At 33.0% G+C, this 16,137-nt stretch overlaps 1 long non-coding RNA gene across 1 annotated transcript in view; it reads right to left on the bottom strand.

Annotated features, from left to right (window-relative positions):
* Positions 1–2,407: 2,407 nt before the first annotated feature.
* Positions 2,408–16,137, bottom strand: part of LOC138823571 (uncharacterized) — a 32,035-nt gene continuing 18,305 nt past the window's right edge. The window contains exon 3 of the long non-coding RNA XR_011370856.1: positions 2,408–2,600. This is a non-coding gene — a long non-coding RNA (uncharacterized lncRNA). The remainder of the gene's footprint in view (positions 2,601–16,137) is intronic.

Here is a 16,137-nt window from a genome sequence, read left to right on the forward strand (position 1 = left end):
TCTTCTACCAGAATGTGGGTATTTTTATTGACTTTTAAAAATGTAACATCTCAAAAAATGGCAAAACCTCCCATGCTCCTGGATTGGCAAGATTAACATCGTGAAAATGGCAATACTTCCCAAGGCTATCTACAAATTCAACGCGATACCTATCAAAATTTCACCCTCATTCTTCAAGGAAATAGAAGAGGCAATCCAAAAATTCATATGGAACAATAAAAGACCCCGAATAGCAAAAACGCTCCTCAACGGAAAGAACACTGCTGGAGGAATATCAATACCAAATTTCAAACTCTAGTATAAAGCCATAGTAATCAAAACAGCTTGGTATTGGCATAAGAACAGACCTCAGGACCAATGGAATAGAATTGAAAACCCAGAAATGAACCTACAGACCTATAGCCATCTAATCTTCGATAAGGAAGCTAAAACAATAGAATGGAAGAAAGACAGCCTCTTGAGTAAATGGTGCTGGCAAAATTGGTTAACTACATGTAGAAAACTAAAGCTAGATCCTTATATATCACCCTGCTCCAGAATCAACTCCAAATGGATCAAAGACCTTGAACTCAAAGCAGACACTCTGAAAACATTACAGGATGGAATAGGAGAAACCTAGGTCTCCTTGGCTCAGGCCGAAATTTTCTGAATAGAGACCCGGAAGCACAACAAATCAAAGAAAGGTTGGACAAAAGGGATTGCATAAGATTGCAGAGCTTCTGCAGGGCAAATGACATAGCTGGCAAGATCAATAGAAAGCCCACCGATTGGGAGAAGATCTTTACTAGCCATACAACGGACAAGGGTCTCATATATAAAATATACTTGGAACTCAAAAAATTAAACCCCCCAACAACAAATCCTCAAAGAAACAACTGCCCAATAAATAAGTGGGCGAAAGACTTAAAGAGAAACTTCTCTGAAGAAGAAAGAAGGATGGCCAATAGACACATGAAGAAATGTTCAACATCCCTAGCCATAAAAGAAATGCAAATCAAAACAACATTGAGATATCACCTCACTCCAGTTAGAACAGCAAAAATCAAGAACTCTAACAACAACAGATGCTGGAGGGGATGTGGACAGAAAGGAACCTTACTTCATTGTTGGTGGGAATGTAAACTTGTTCAACCACTTTGGAAAGCAGTATGGAGGTTCCTCAAAAGACTTCACATAGATCTCCCCTATGATCCAGCAATCCCACTTTTGGGCATTTACCCAAATGTTTACAAACAAGACCACACTAAAGCTACCAGCACAACTATGTTCATTGCAGCATTATTTACCATAGCTAAGATATGGAACCAACCCAGATGCCCCTCAGTAGATGAATGGATCAAGAAAATCTGGTATATATACACATTGGAATTCTATGCCTCCATCAGAAAGAATGACATTTCCCCATTTGTTAGGAAATGGAAAGGTTTGGAAAAAATTATATTAAGTGAAGTAAGCCAGGCCCAAAGAAGCATAGGTCCCATGGTTTCCCTTATTTTCAATATCTAGTATAGGTATGAGTCAAGCGGAAAAGGTCAGATAATGTGATGTTAGGAAAATGAACCCTTAAATATTTATTTTAATGTTTTCGTTTCTTTCATGCATGTGTTTCTAACGCATTTATAAGATTATTTCTTTGTTGCTTTGTATGTCCCTCCCCCACAGTGTAACCCCCGCTTTCACTATATTTGATGTCAGTATAACATGTGGAGGAGATGGGGACAAACAAGTCGTTTAAGGATTCAGGTGGACCTGTTGCAACAATGAGAAGTACAAAATGTCATGTCAAAACCAGCTTTACAATGTCGGTGTGGGGGGGAGGGGGGTATGATTGGGTGCGGTGAGGAGGGAGGCAGGGAAGGGAGGTGAAGGGTAAACAAAGGAGGAGGCTGCAATGCTTGGTAAGAAATGTATGCATTATCCTGCCCATGTAATTGTAGCCCCTCTGTACAGTATGTATTCAACTAAAATAAAATAAAATTTAAAAAAAAATATGTAACATAGCATTGGAAATTTCATCTATTGCAGAATTAATTAAAATGCAAACAGATACTGTTTTAAAGGTCTCTGATATGGTATGATCTAAAAATGATTAGTTAGTAGTCATCTGAATTTTGAAGAATACATAAATTCTGTCCTCTTAACAATTATTCAGTTTTAAAAGTTAGGAGTTTCCGTAGAATTGAACTGTTTTGTGTTTTCGTATGAGATAATGGGGTTTTTTCAACATAAAGGCAAGTATATTGTGAAGATATTGTATAGTTTGATAACATTCAATTTGATGACCGTCTGATAAACAAAGGGGGAATAGAATGGTATTTACTATATCAATACAGTGAAATTATATTTTATGTAAGTTATTTTTAATTGAATTTTATTGTCAAGGTGATATATAGAAGGGGTTGCCATAATTGTAAGATGGTGAATATATAACATGTCGAAATTTTTACCCAATACCTCACTTTTCTCACAGTTTTCCTTCACCCCAATATCTTTCACAAGTTGTAATGTAAATTTCCATCATGTTGTCTTGTGAACATTGCTATTACATTGGTTTGTCCTTTGTCCGTTGTCGCGCCATGTTGTTGCTCTTCTTCCCTTCCCTAATTAAGATAAATACATATACAATGACACATGATACTGAAATCAAATACAGCAGGGGACAAACCGTAGGGGAAAACACAAAAGAAAAAAGAATCACAGAGTACATTAAAAACAACAATCACAAAGTAAACCTTTGTTTCCATATGTAGGAGTTCATTTTGCTCATCGTCATCTTATACATAGCTACTGAGCCATTCTGCTCATCTGCTAGGAATATCCTAGATATTTCCTACTTGTTACAATTAGGGAAAACATGGAATCTCTTTGTTTGTGTCTTGTTTATTTTACTTAGTAGGATTTTTCCATTTCCGTATGAATTGAAAGCATAGAATTCCACAGTGGATATAAATATATATCACATTTTGTCACTTCATTCATCTACTGAGAGGCATGTTGATTTAAAACATGATTGCATGTATGATGCCACCTCTCCAGATATTATAAAATCATGATTTTTATGAAGATAGGATTTCATGGTGGTACAAGTGTTGAGATATCTGGTTAAGTCTAATGTATATCTTGCACTGAATTAAGCAGGAAGATATCAAATATCATGTGGGTTAAAATGGTAGTGACAAAATATTCCCTTGAGAAAGATATAGGAGGCTGCCAGAAGTAAAAAGTAGTTCAGATAATTTTGAAGGATTTAGAAATGCAAGGTCAAGAATGTCTCTTTAAATAAAAATTATGTATTTGGAAGGGCAAAAGATGGGGAGGAGGAAGAAAATGACTGACAGCAGATCATTGTCCCAAGTTAGAGTATAAAAAGACATAAACTACAACTTCCCAGTTAAAAGGAGAGTAATATACTATGTCCCACTTAATTTAGATACATGCAAAATATTTACTTGAGTTTTTCCTACTTTAACCCTCCAAAATAAGTGAAGTCATAAGAAAAATTATGTTATTTCCATTACTTCAACCTGAACACTAACTGTGATGAGCCCTCTTTTTCTCTTTGCACTTGGAAAATAGTCCCTAAGTTGATGATGATGTGGCTGATTAGTCAGAGTTAGTGGCTTCTACTTGTACAATTATCCCAGAAGAGTTTAAAGCAGTTTTCCCCAAGATATCCAACTACATTTTCTTAAGCTGTACTTTGATCACACTCTCACACCTGAGCACATAATTTGAAATTATACTTCAGCATTTCCTTGGCACATTCTACGTTGTGCCTTTCGCTTTTTTGCACATTCTTTCTGAGTTCATAGTTGCTCTATTTCCATTTCATCTATACAAACTGCTAAGAACATTGTTCAACTACTACTTCTTGTTTGCACAAGATCAGTCTATGTATGAAAGTACTTTGTCCATATTAAGCAATAAGGTAGTACTCACTCTTTGAGGAGAAAAGTTCCACAGTGTAACTCTATGCCCACATTAGAGGATGTAGAATTTAAAGCATTTTGAGACAAACTGATATTAGAATTGAAAGTACCCTTAGGTCAATTTACTTGGAGCTCTTTAGTTTTCCCATGAGAAATATAAATATCCACAAAATCTAGAGCTAATTAGTAAGTATCCGAATTAACACTAGATCCTAGATGTTGTGTTAGTACAAGTCACCATTGTATTATTTTTACATCAGAATCCTTCCCTACTTGCCAATGGGTATGAAAAAATGAAAGAAAGACATTAAAGCAAAATGTCTTATCTTTTTAGGCATTCCATAAAAGCTTGAAGTTTATAAAAGAATTCCCTACATATAAGAATTTGTTGCAGGTTGATTGACAGGGTTATTTCACCACGGAGATATCACTAACAAGAACTAGAGTTAAATAGAATATATGACAGTTATGATGTGTCAATCGCTATTGAGGCATTTTCTATTCTAAAGAAGAATCAATTCGAGGAGTCTTCAGTCACATCAGTAATGCTGTATGCTCAACCTAATACTTGATGTTACATGTCCTACATTTATAATGAACAGACAGGTAAGACATCCAAAGATATCTAAAGATATTTCAATAAAATCCCAAACTAATGTGGATGGATGGCCACACATTGGAAATGTAGGACAAATTAGGCTTGTCTGTGCTGTAGCTCAATTTATAAACTACTGAATAAACAAAGTCTTCAAAAATATTCACACAATACCTATGAGTAATGTTCATGACAGTTATATCTGTACAATTATTCTAAGGTCAGGATAAAAGCATTGGTTCCCAACATTTAAAATCAACAGGATCTGTTGAATTTATGGATTCAGAATTTTATGACTTCACACTCATAAACCAAAATTTTTCAATATGACTTTCACCAAAACAATGTTTTTATTGAACTTGTCTATGTCCTTTTACTTTTCAAATCCAAATAGCATATTTTTTTCAATATCTTCTTGCAAATTCCTTCCTTTACTACTGTCAATCTGTGTTTATTACTTTTTCCATTTCCTTATTTATCTCTTCCAATCTTGTTTATAGTGTTGCCCACATTGCTCACACCTGTGTCAGAACTTTCCTTTTCCTTTTCCCTTCAATAATGCCCCCAATTTTATTACTCTTTTTCATATTCATGGTAGTGGATATTTTGATGATGTTTAAACAGACCTATTTTGCATCTAAACTTTAGAACTATCAGAATTTTCCCCCTAAATCCATCATTTCCACCTGTGGTCCTCATAACTAAGATTAGCACTAACACAGTTGCCAGCCAAACGTGTGTAAGCACATTAGATTTCTTCTTACCCTTCTACTCGCTCCCATTAGATAAGATGAATGATCAAGATTTTCTCAGTTTTTTATCACTCAAATGATTTCTGATTTTTGGGTGATTCTGGTCGTGGGGCCTGAACTCTGGGCCTGGGCGTTGTCCCTCAGTTCTTCAGCTCAAGACTAGCACTCTACCACTTGAGCCACAGCACCACTTCCGGCTTCTTTTTCTCTGCTTATGTGGTGCTGAGAAATTGAACGTAGTGCCTCATGCATGCAAGGCAAGCGCTCTACCACTGAACCACCTTCCGAGCCTCCACTCAAATGATTTCTATATACTCCTTTTTTATGCCCCTGACACCAGCCTGTTTCATTTACTCAACACTGTCACCTCGTCCTAAAACAACCATTTCCAAATTATGCTTTTTCCCCATAGTCTTTTCATATTAGTCCTCTCCATCACCAAATTACTCTCTTTGTAAGCACACAGAGTGAAGAGTTAAGACACAAATTCTAGTATCATTATTTACTCACTACATTGACAGTTGGCCTTACATTTCTCATCTATAAACGGATGTAATCTACCAGAAATAATGAAGAATATATGTGTTGACTTCTAGAGCAAGAAAAAGAAAAAGTGAAGAGTCCTTACATTTTCCACCTTACCTTACAAATAAGGAAAGAGTCAAATTAAATTTATTGGTATAAATTTACAAATTGTTTCCTGGAGAAATAAAAATAAATTTCACCTCCTGGCTCTAAGATCTATGTCCTTTTAAGGTAACTACAGATATGTAAGTGGTACTATGTAAATAGTGTCATGTTTTTTCAGATGTATTGAAGAACATACTCTTAATATATCATTGGAAACACTGGTTATTGAATAGTATCTATATGATACTATATCTATATGAACTAGATCTATATGATACTATATCTATATGAACTAATCACACTAAGCTGAAAACTACATCTTAGTCCATCAAAATGTGAAAATAATTAAGTTTATTCATAAGAAAATAATACCAACAAGAAAAGTGTGTACACCTTAGAGAGACTGCAGGAATAACATTAAGGTTTTTACTGTCTCTCCCTGTTTATGTGATAGTATTTCTTGATATTGAAACTCTCCTCTTGTTATTCTTATTGTATGTAATCCAACGCTATTTATTACTATATATTCAATATGGGAAATATAGCTTCAAAAATGTGTAATGTTTTTTCCTTTTCAATCACAATATTGTCATTATCAGGGTACACTGTGGTCATCATCATCCTCATCAAAATTATTATTAGCATCATAAGTGCTAACTATTGAAACTCTGATATGTATCTCTGATTTTGTGAATATTTGTCTTTTGATTAATAATTTTAATGTTACCACTGTGCATGCATCCATATAAAAATTTTGAACAAAGAAAAAAAAACTAAACCATAACAGGTAGCTTGACTCTGTGCTTATAACAAATTATAGGATAGATTTTTGAAGTATTGCAATTTCCTAACCAGTATGACTTAACTTCCTCTCTCCCCACCACTACACACAAATATTTAAGAGTTTGAACTGAATTATTTCAAGTAATATACTATAAATATTACTAGAATATCATGTGTGTCTCTAAAATTCCCTTAAAAGTAATAAATGCTACATTCTATTGAAATATTAGTTATTTTATTCTAGGAAACTCTTGGAAAAATAGACTGTATATCTTTGAAACAAAAAGGTAAAAAACAGTAGCATAAAAAGTTTTAGAGAGAGTCTGTTTTCAGAAATATATTTGTATATATATTATGTGTAGAAAGACATACATTTTAGAGATTATTCATTATCAGAAATATATACATATCTCTAAATTTATGTGTAGAACGATGAACATTTTAGTGAAACAAAAATCTTGCAGTATAATTAAAATTAAAAAAAATACATTGAACCAAGTGCCAGTGACTCACACTTATAATTGCAGCTATTCTGGGTAATGAGGTCTTAGAATTGTATTTGAAACTAGCCCAGACAGAAAAGTACTTGTTTAGATTCTTATCTCCAATTAAACACTAAAAACAGGAATTAGCTCTATGTCTCAAGTTGTGGAGTGCTGGCTTTGAGCAAAAATGGCTTAGGGACAATGCCTAACCTTGCAAACAACATCAAGAACAACAACAAAATATATCACAATAATTTCACAGAAGCATCTTTCACCTCCTGTGAACATTTCTTAGACACATGAATACACGCCCATGGAAAATGTTAGGTTAAAAGTATAGAATATTTACGTCTATGTTAAAGACATGACTATTTAGATTGTTTAAGATATTTAGGTTATGATTCGAAATTAAGAATAATGATAATATATTGGGAATGGTCTTTTATTCTATTTTACGATAGTAATAAAATGATATTTGTAATTATTCTGAAAAATTGCTCTTGCTTGGTTTTTAAATTATAATAAGTGATAAACATTTTTAAATTATTTTCTTAGGAAAGGATAATTTTAATGGTATTAATTCTTTGGTAATTTCAAAACAATTAAGAAAATTATTCCAAGGCTGGTTTGCTCTAAGACTATATTTGTTTTCTTGTTCTAGTTTTCATATGTTCTTACAAATTAAAATTCAAAAAATTCAATGGATGTTGGCATTCAGGATCATCTTCATAGATACTAATAATGGAGTCGCTTAAGTGGAATTATTTTAATTCATTCGTTTTTGTCACAAATAAATCAAGAAGATTGTGTATTTTGTTTCTTTTCACGTTATTGGCTCTTATCCTGAGAATATTTTTTCTAGTAAAGTAGAGAAAAGCAATTGGATTGAGCAAGTAACATATGGGTATCATAAAATGCAGATGCATAGATTTGTGTTTTCTATCATTTGCTAAAAGTTTCTTTCAGAAAAGGTTATCAATTTCGTATAAGTGATGTGTAATTCCTAGATCTTCCAGTTATCACATTCATTTTTGATTGGGTTATCTCTGCATAAACTCAAAAAACAGACAAAAAAACTCAAAATGAACAGAAATCACATCTTTGTTTTAGAAGCTGTAGTTTACAAAGAACTTTTAGCCAACACCAAAAACATCTTTTTAGGTATTTTGCATTTTGTGTGAAGAATTTTTAACTATAGTTTTATTTTTTTGCTGACATGAAATTCACATGCAATATATTATCTCCTTTCATTGTATACATTTTAGTGCTTTGTAAGTGAATTGTACAATCATAGGTTTTCCAAGCCGAATTTTCACAAACTTGCATTTCTTCAAATAGAAATGCTATACATTTTATAACAGATATTAAAATAGATATAAAATTCAGTTACAGGAATTTGTCCTGCATACATCTTGTATAGGGTGTCTTTTCAAAATTTGTTTTGGGGAATTATTTCCACATTCTCACTCATACTGTCCAAGTGCACTGTCAGTGAACTACATTCCCGATCCATATAAGTTTTTTACTTCTCTTTAATAGTAAGTGGAAGTGTAATGGCTAGAACATATACAATTCTCTTTGCCCTTTTGGAAGACTTGAAAACTTGCTTGCTAAAATGACTGCAGTATTACACAAATCATTCTGCTATGCGGAGTATATAAATTTCTCCACAAATGCATTAATATTTTGTGTCATTTTTTATATTATGGTCATACTAGTGAACTTTCTTTTTCTTTTTTCTTACATACTAAAGAGGAGCTTAATTCATATACTCCTCCTATTGACTATTAATTTACATATGTTCTTTATAGAAATATCCTGTTCAGGAAAAATTTATACAGAATTAGAAGATATAAAACTACTTAAGATTCAGGATCATTGTAGCATTAATATTGTAGCATTAACAAATATGTGCCCTCTATCTGTTGGATATGTTTTCACTACTTTCATAGAATTAAGAAAGGTTTTCAGTTGATATTAGTTTATTCTTGCTTTTCTTTAGCCACTAATGCTTTCCATGTCAAATTTTTGGAAACCTTTACTGATCCATTGTCATGAATTTTTACATTTATGTTTTGTAAGTTTTTACAACTCACTTTATTTTTTTATTTTTTTTATTTTTAAATTTTTTTAATAATTTTATTTTAATTTTTGTATAAGGTTTGAAGTAGTAGCCTAAGATCATCCTTTATAACTAGAGAGGCAATAATGCCTCTAAAATTCTATTTTTATTTCATTAAGTCATGGAATCCTTTTCAAAATCGATTGACAATAAAACTAAGAATTTATTTTTGATAAATCTGTTATATTCTTCTATGTGTCAGTTTTTTCACTAATAAACATGATAATAAGATTCAAATCTAGTATGAGGGCTCAAGCTACACCATTTTACAAGATTGTTCTGACTGACCTGAATTCCTTGAATTTACATGTTTTATTGAGCATACATGTTTTATTGAGCATACATGTTTTATTGAGCAGGTGGACCAATATTCTACAGATATCTAGATGTTTGATAGTCACCCATATTTTGCACCTTGTGAAAACACAAGACTCCATATATAGGGAAAAATGTCTTTAGAGAATGCTTAAAATAACTAAAATTAATTTAGGAATAGTTAAGATTTAGATAACACTATAGCATTATAAAGTTGAATGATTACGACTTGAGCTGTACTACAGAGAAGAGTGAGAATATAGAATGATGTAACACCTAGGAGCTGTATGTCATTGTTATTGGGTTTCAAAAACAGAAAAACTTCAGACAAGAGAAGGAGGAAAATAATCAAAGTGTCCTTAATCAAGTTTCTTTTTAATCCACCTAAGAGTGTGGACTGAGAGTCAGAGAAGATGGGAAAAATAAAATAGAAAATAAAGCATTGTATAGACCTGTTACAATGTAAAGAAATTGTAATAGGAATATGATAATTAATTTCCAAAGAAATAAAGGAAACAATAGGTAAACTCTAAAGGCAAAAAGAATGAAGAGAGAAAAGAAGCAAAGTAAAACCTTTATCAATAACAAATACAAGAATTTGGAAGTGAAAAAGAAGTGGAAATATTCTAAATAACAATAAAATAACAATAAAAATTGCTAACATGGATAGAAAATGGATCACATTTTATCATATAATTTTGAAAAAACATACTAGGAATGAAAATTTAAAAGTCGTCATTTAAAACACTATTTACATTATAACTACACAGTATAGTTCAGTGGTAAAATCTTGTTATAGCATATGTGAAATAATGGTGTGATCTCCCAAGCATTACAAAGTACACACAAAGCACACACACACAAAAACCACATAAACACACACACACACTCACACACACACACACACATACACACACATACACACACATCACATACACATATTTAGAATATTGATATTATAATAGTAAATAGAGGAAATTATCACAAATAATAAAAATAGGTTAAGGTATGAAATCATAATATTGCTCATACTATTTAAACGTTTAGTAGAAATCAAATAGTCATGATATACTTGGATTCTTATAGATTAAGTAAATTGAAAATTAAGAAATAGAAGAGATGAGAAACTTTGCAAATAACTTTTAAATAATGAAAATTTTGAAACATGTATCTTTTTATTTTGACAAAAGTTTAATGTTACTGGTGCTTTAACCTCAACAATTAGAATATGATAACCAGGTGCTCTCTATCTCGCTATGGGTGGCTAGATCGCTAATCATTTCACTCTAGATATTTTTATGATAAGGTCTCAGAGTTTCTCAGGCTCTCCCGAATTACAAACCCTATTTGCAGTTCCTACCATAGGTAGAAAATGGAAGCCACAAATCACCATGCCCAGCTCAAATTTTTTTTTTTAATTCTAGTACAAATATTTACAAAAAAGTGACCAGGAAATGAAACCTTTCTTTATATAGTATGTGCTTCTTGAAAATACAGTAATTATTTGTTACCTGGAAAAATATGTTTAGAACTATAAGAAAATCAATTTATTTATATTCACTAACCATATAAAAATTAAGAAAATAATTTTAAATATTCACATGTTAAATATTTTAAAAGCAACATATATGTGTCTGAATAATTTACATGTGTAAAAATCATGCAAAATTAAATTAACTAATCCTACAACTCTGAAAAAAGAATTATCCTAAAGAAAAAAGAAAATAAGTAATTAAGATCAAAATTTGAAATATAGAAAATAAAATGAAGTGTACTCTTTAGTTGACTTAAGTAACTCTAAACCCTTTTTATATCAATTTTATAATAAAAATGCATGAACAAAGAAAGCAAAAGTACATTTGATCAATAGCAACAGCAAAAGCATCAGAAATTGAGTGTACAAAAAAAAAATCGATGGAGGGGATATCAATGTTCCTTCCGAAAGAAATGTACTCATTACCTTATTTATGTAACTGTAACCTCTCTGTACATTACCTTTACAATAAAATTATATTGAAATTAAAAATAAAACAAATAATATAGCAATTAAGAATTCTTAGAAGCCATTAGTTAAAAACTTTATAAAAAACTGCCCCAAGTACCCAAGGATTATACTTTGATGATACCATTTAAATACTTAAACTTCAGCAGAAAAGCAAAATGTTTAAAAACTGTTACAAATAAAGTAATAAATCAGAATATATTACTATAATAATCATTGGATGGATTTTTAGTGGCAGTCAAATATGTAAGAAATGAGGTAATATGCCATTCGTTTGCACTTAATAAGTGAGAAAGAATTTTCTAGGTCTTTTAAAATATATCATAAATTTAATGAAGAAACTATTCTGTCACACCATATAATAATCAGATAAAGATGATATTAGAGCAAAGAACAGATTGTACAAAGATTTGGGATGTTAATGTATGTACTTATTTTGGTTTTGGAAAATTGTGGGGATTTCAACTTGGGGTATTGTTATTACTAGGCTGGCATTATATCAGTGGTCAATTTTAGGATAGGGGTTCCCTTTCTACAAGAACATGCACCTAATCTGTCCTTTTGTCCTTCCCATCATCAATGGCATCAGAGTTGCACACCAACTTGTCTAGCTTCCTGGGTCCTGCAGTCCTTCCAATCTTAGTCTCTAGATAGTGCAGGATGGTGGAAATGATCCAATGCACCCAGCTATAAATTGCGAAGGAACTCCCCTAAAATTTGTCCTAGTTTCTGTTCTCAAGCCTCCTAAGTAGTTAAGAGTACAGATTGGAGCCCCTGGTGCCAAGCAGTAACAGTATTTTTAAAGCAATTAGACATATATAAATGACAGGCTTGTGATAACCTCAGGAAAAGAATAAAAAGAGCAGTGAAGCATAGAGGACAGATAAAATTTTAACTAGCTACTCAGAGGGTGAATCAGCTTAGCTAACTACTCAGGAGGCCGAGATCTGAAGACCACTGTTCAAAGCCAGTCCAATCGTGAAAAAAACATATGATTATCTCCAAATAACCAGAAGTGCAGCAGTGGCTCAAGTGGTAGACCACCATCCTTGGGCAAGATACTTAGAGCAGGAATGATGAATGCATGCATGAGCACATGAACATGCATGTGTGTGTACAGGCAGGTGTGCACACACACACAAATGAGTATTTCAATGCACAGTTCCTTATTTTTTAACTTGCTGTACTTTATTTCCCTGTATTAGTTCACAAATTAACAAAAATCAGCTAAGCACCTATTTACATACAACTCATCATGTTTATCTAAAGTCTAATCTCCTTTGGCAACCTGCTTTTATTTGACCCAAAAGTAAATTATTTAGTAGATCAATTCATCTCCCTAAACTCTGTAATGTTAGATGATTGTTTAAGTTCTTCCTAGAAATATAATTTTGTGAAATCCTTCATCAAGAAGCATATTTCTTTAATGAAAAGGGAAGCCTATGGGAAAAAAAATTAAACTATAGGTTTTACTCCTCCTGCCAAGCATCTGGAAATTTATTATCTTCATACAATCCATGAGATGTCTGTGTATGCCATAGATGGCTGTGAATATAAAAAGACCCTTCTAAGCACAAAGAATTCGTATACCATTAATAGGTATGAAGGATTTTTTTTTATTATCCTGAAAATACCATACAAAGGAGTTACAATTACATGGGCAAGATAATGAGTACATTTCTTATCAAGCATTGTTGCCTCCTCCTGTGTTTCCCCTTCCTATTCCCTTCCATCTCAACTCTCCTGCCCCCCCATTATACCCTGCCTTGCAAAAGTTTTAAAGTTCGTTTTTCGACATAACATCTTGTACATCTCATTGTTACAATGGATCCAACTCTCCCTTTTTAAACGATTTGTTTTTTTCCCTTCCCCTCCACAATTTATACCAACATAAAATAAGTGATAATAGGGGTTATATCGTGGGGGAGGAATAAGCAAAGCAACAAAAATTCATATTATAAATGTGTTAAAAACAATTGCATGAAAAAAATATTTGAATACTTATCTTGGGGTACATTTCACCTAACATGAATGAATCTTACCTTTTCTGCTTGTCTCAGACATATACAATTTATTACCAATAATGGAAACCATGGGGCATATGTGTATTTGGGCCTGGCTTACTTCACCTAATATAATTTTTTCCAAGACTTTCATTGTCCTAAAAATGGGGCAATGTCATTTTTTCTAATGGATACAAAAATTCCATCGTGTATATATATCACAATTTTTTGATCCATTCATCTACTGAGGGGCATCTGGGTTGGCTCCAAGCTGAGCTATGGTAAATAATGTTGCCATAAACATAGTTGTGCTGGGAGCTTTAATGTGGTCTTCTTTGTGATCATTTGGGTAAATGACCAAAAGTGGGATTACTGGGTATAGGGGAACTCTATGTGGAGGCTTTTGAGAAACCTCCATACCACTTTCCATAGTGGTTGAACAAGTTTACACTCACACCAACAATACAATAAGGTTACCCTATTCACATCTCCTCCTACACCTGTTGTTATTAGAGTTCTTGATTTTAGCCATTATAACTGGAGTGAGGTGTTATCTCAATGTCGTTTTGATTTGCATTTTCTATGGCTAGGGAGTTGGAGCATTTCTTCATGTGTCTATTAGCCATCTTTCTTTCCTCTTCAGAGATGTTTCTCTTTAAGTCTTTAGCCCACTTATTTATTGGGCAGTTGTTTCTTTGAGGATTTGTTGTTGGGGGGATTTAATTTTTTGGAGTTCCAGATATATTTTAGATATGAAACCCTTGTCCATTGTATGGCTAGCTAAGATCTTCTTCCAATTCATGGGCTTTCTATGGATCTTGCTAGCTATGTCCTTTGCCATGCAGAAGCTCTGCAATTTCATGCTATTCCATTTGTTCAACTTTTCTATGATTTGTTGTGTTTCTGGGTCTCTAGTAAGAAACTTTTGGCCTGTACCAAGGAGATCTAGGTTTTCTCCAATTACATCCTGTAATGTTTTCAGAGTGTCTTCATGACTCCGAGGTCTTTGATAATTTGGAGTTGATTCTGGTACAGGGTGATATACAGGGGGATATATAAGGATCTAGATTTAGTTTTCTACAACTAGTTAAACAATTTTGAGAGCACCATTTACTGAAGAGGCTGTCTTTCTTCCATTCTACTTTTTTTAGCTCCCTTATCAAAGATTAGATGGCTGTAGGCCTTTAGGTTCATTTCTGGGGTTTCAATTCTATTCCATTGGTCCTGAGATATGTTCTTGTGCCACTACCAAGGTGGTTTTATTAGTATGGCTTTGTAGGAGAGTTTTAAATTTGTTATTGATTTCCTCCAGCACTGTTCTTTCTGTTAAGGATCATTTTTGCTATGCGGGGTCTTTTATTGTTCCATATGAATTTTTGGATTGCCTCTTTTATTTCCTTGAAGAATGAGGTTGGAATATTGATAGGTATCACATTCAATTTGTAGATAGCGTTGGGAAGTATTGCCATTTTCATGATGTTGATCTTTCCAATCTAGGAACATGGAAGTTTTTGCCACTTTCTAAGTCTGTTTTGATTTCATTTTTTAGGTATGTAAAGTTTTCATCATAGAGTTCTTTCACTCCTTTGGTTATGTTAATTCCTAGATATTTTATTTTTTTGTGGAGCTATTACGAATGGAATTGCTTTCCTAATTTCAGCTACACTTTTCTCATTGTTGGCATACTGTAAAGCCATTGATTTTTGAGGGTTATTTTCACACCCTGCTATTTTGCCAACGTTTTGAGTCACCTTGAGTAAATTGGGAGCAGAGTCTTTAAATACAAGATCATGTGCTCTGCAAGGAGGGAGAGTTTTACTTCTTCTTTCCCTATTGGGATCCCCTTTATGTTTGCATCTTCTCCACTTGCTGTAGATAGGAATTCTAATACTAGATTGAAGTGCAGTAGAGAGAGTGGGCATCCTTATCTCGTTCCTGAGTTTAGAGTAAATAGCTTTAGTTTTTGTTATACACAGCCTTTATTTTATTGAGGAATGTTCCATGGATTCCTACTTTTTCCAGGACCTTCACCATAAAGGGTTCTTGGATCTTGTCAAAGGCTTTTTCTGCATCTATTGAGATAACCATGTGGTTCTTATCCTTGCTCTTGTTGATGTGATGAATTATGTTAATTGATTTGCATATATTTTTGCATATATTTGCATATAATTCATATATTGAAGCAGCTTTGCATCCCTGAAATGAATCCTGTTTGATTGTGGTGTATGATATTTTGGATGAATTGTTGAAGTCAATTAGGCAAAATTTTGTTGAGATGCTTTGCATCAATGTTCATCAAAGAAATGGGTCTACAGTGCTCTTTCTTTGATTAGGGTTTGGGATGAGGGTTATGATGGCTTCATAGAAAGCGTTCGGTAGTGAACTTTCTCTTTCAATTTCATTGAAGAGTTGGAGGAGTATTGGTGTGAGCTCTGCTTTGAAGGCCTTGTAGAATTCTGCTTTAAAACCATCTGGTCCTGGGCTTTTCTTAGATGGGAGGTCTCATTGCTGTTTCTATTTC

The sequence above is a fragment of the Dipodomys merriami genome, unplaced genomic scaffold (assembly GCF_024711535.1).
Source record: "Dipodomys merriami isolate MVZ:Mamm:240054 unplaced genomic scaffold, mDipMer1.0.p SCAF_1204, whole genome shotgun sequence".
In the NCBI taxonomy this organism is placed as follows: Eukaryota; Metazoa; Chordata; class Mammalia; order Rodentia; family Heteromyidae; genus Dipodomys; species Dipodomys merriami.